The following is a 2,500-nucleotide window of genomic DNA, read 5'->3' on the forward strand; positions in this document are numbered from 1 at the left end:
TAGGTCTAATATGTAATCTGGCGACACTCAGACTATCAGAGCAACCAGAGCCCAAGGACCGAACTTAATTTAGAAACCATTAAACTCGACCTTCATTCAAAAATTCACCGACGATTAAAGGAAATCTGTGTTCAAAATGAAACTAAGCAACACGTGGAAAAAATATCCATGTAAAATTAATTCATGGAATAGTAATACCTCCATCGTCAAAAGAAACACACCGAGGCTTAGAGGCCCCAGTGTCAACAACGCTTCCCTTTGCAGACGAGGAGGGAGACAGAGAAAGGGGAAAAAACAAGATGCCACCTTGTTGTGGGCTTTTGGAGTTCTCATGGGACGCTGTGATATGAGAGAGAGAGAGAGAGAGAGAGAGAGAGAGAGAGAGAGAGAGAGAGACTTCACACAAAGTAGAGAGTATCATTTCAAAAAGCTCAGGGAAACTGCACAGAGAGAGAGAGAGAGAGAGAGAGAGAGAGAGAGAGAGAGAGAGAGAGAGAGAGAGAGAGAGAGACTTATTCCTTTGATACCTATGAAAAAAAACTATTGGAACTTTCATAAGTCGAAATAACACCAAATTACGATACAAAAGAATAAGAGCCCAGAAAACCTCTTACAAAGACTTTCTGAGCCCTTTAACAAATACATAATTGTTGACTGTAACAAAGTAGGCTTCCTCTGTAATTCCAGGACAGAAAATTGAGCAAAATACAGGATTATTATTTTTTACTATTACATGGCAGTAGTTCCACGTCTAGACTTTTCATCGATCAAACAGGCAACTTTGAAATTAAAAAACGCGTCTGGACCAAACCCACCAAGAAGGGGAATAAATTAGGAATGCACGAATGATTCCCGTTCCAGGCAAAGGTTTACAGTCTCTCATCATCCAAGAGGGTGGTGAAGCAACTCGTTGCATGCAATGTTGCTGAACACAAAGATCAAAGCGCGCTGCAACGCCACCCAATCCCCCATCCACACCCGTCTCTCTCTCTCTCTCTCTCTCTCTCTCTCTCTCTCTCTCCAGATCGACATTCCCATGTGCTGTCTGCTCGCATTTCCCTGTCGGCTGCCGCCAATTCCCTCTCTTCCCCTCAGACTAACTAATAACAGGGAGTCGGCAGAGAGAGAGAGAGAGAGAGAGAGAGAGAGAGAGAGAGAGAGAGAGAGAGAGAGAGAGTCCAGAATTACTTCAACCTTTACAAAGCCAAGTGGGTGTATGGCAAAATGGCGTTAAGAATTAAATAAATGATTGAATGAATAAATAAATAAAAATGGCCTGTAGGAAGCGTCTTGGCGAAAGTAAAGCAAGGAGGACTTGTATCCCTGCACTTCCTTTCCTGAGTATCCGCTGTATCCATATAATTCCTCCTGTGTATCCAGACGTCAATACTAGATGCTGCCAAGCGTTTTAGTAACCATACAACAATCGATCAATCTGTGTATCCACTGCGTCCTTACACCCGCCACCGGTGTATCCACTGTATCAGTACACTTTCTTGTGTAACCACTGTATCAACATACTTCCTTCTGTACAACAAAGACAAACTAAGGGTTAGTAATCTCCTCTATCGTCGCCGACCCTACAGAGTACAGACTAGAAGAAGTATGCAGAAACTGTCAGACCTCCAGGAAGGTATGTAAACTCAAGTCTAGACCGAGCTCTCTCTCTCTCTCTCTCTCTCTCTCTCTCTCTCTCTTATTTAGGCCTTTGGTCTAGGACTCTAGACCGAGGTACTGTCCTACGAGCCAGGACTTAGCCCAGGCCTACTAACACTACCGTTATTTCAGACGATGGACAAATAATAAATAATATATTCTTATGAGGAAGATCCACTGAGCAAGTCTACACCAAGAACTCTCATTTCTCTAAGTCTTAGTCTAGTTCGTGGTACTGCCTTACGAGCCGGGACTTAGTCTAGGCCTACTTACACTACCGTTTATTTCAGACGGCAAATTTAGGCAGTCTATGGATAAATAAATAGTATATTTTTATGAAGATCCACTGGGCGAGTTTACACAGTCTAGACCAAGAACACTCTTGGGTTAGTCTAGACTCTAGACCGTGGTGCTGTCTTTCGAGCCAGGACTTACATCTACGCCTTCTCTGACTATACCGTCATTTCAGACGGCCAATTTAGACAGTCGATGGATAAATAAACAATATACTTCAACGTGGAGGCTTCACAAGGAGCGTTCGTAATGGTCTAGAGTCTAGACTCTAGACCGAGAACTTGCTTCTATCTTGAGATCTCGGTAGACCGTGGGGAGATTTCTGATTGGAAATTTAAGACAGTCGATAGGTAAATAAACGCTATACTTTTACGGGGAAGTTTCAAAGAGAGTTTGAAGGATGCCAAATAAATACATAAATCAGAGGTAACGTCCAGTGACCGTAGAACAAGGCGATTGAAAGAGAGGCCAAGATATCTAACTTACCTTCTTTGACCCTTTCCGATTGGAAATTCAGATATATCGATGAAATAAACCATATACTTTAATG

At 42.6% G+C, this 2,500-nt stretch overlaps 1 protein-coding gene across 20 annotated transcripts in view; it reads right to left on the bottom strand.

The window, feature by feature from the left end:
* LOC135214255 (protein kinase C and casein kinase substrate in neurons protein 1-like) overlaps window positions 1-2,500 on the bottom strand; it is a 207,579-nt gene that overhangs the window by 87,181 nt on the left and 117,898 nt on the right. The window lies entirely within an intron of this gene.

The sequence above is a fragment of the Macrobrachium nipponense genome, chromosome 45 (genome assembly GCF_015104395.2).
Source record: "Macrobrachium nipponense isolate FS-2020 chromosome 45, ASM1510439v2, whole genome shotgun sequence".
Lineage (NCBI taxonomy): Eukaryota > Metazoa > Arthropoda > Malacostraca > Decapoda > Palaemonidae > Macrobrachium > Macrobrachium nipponense.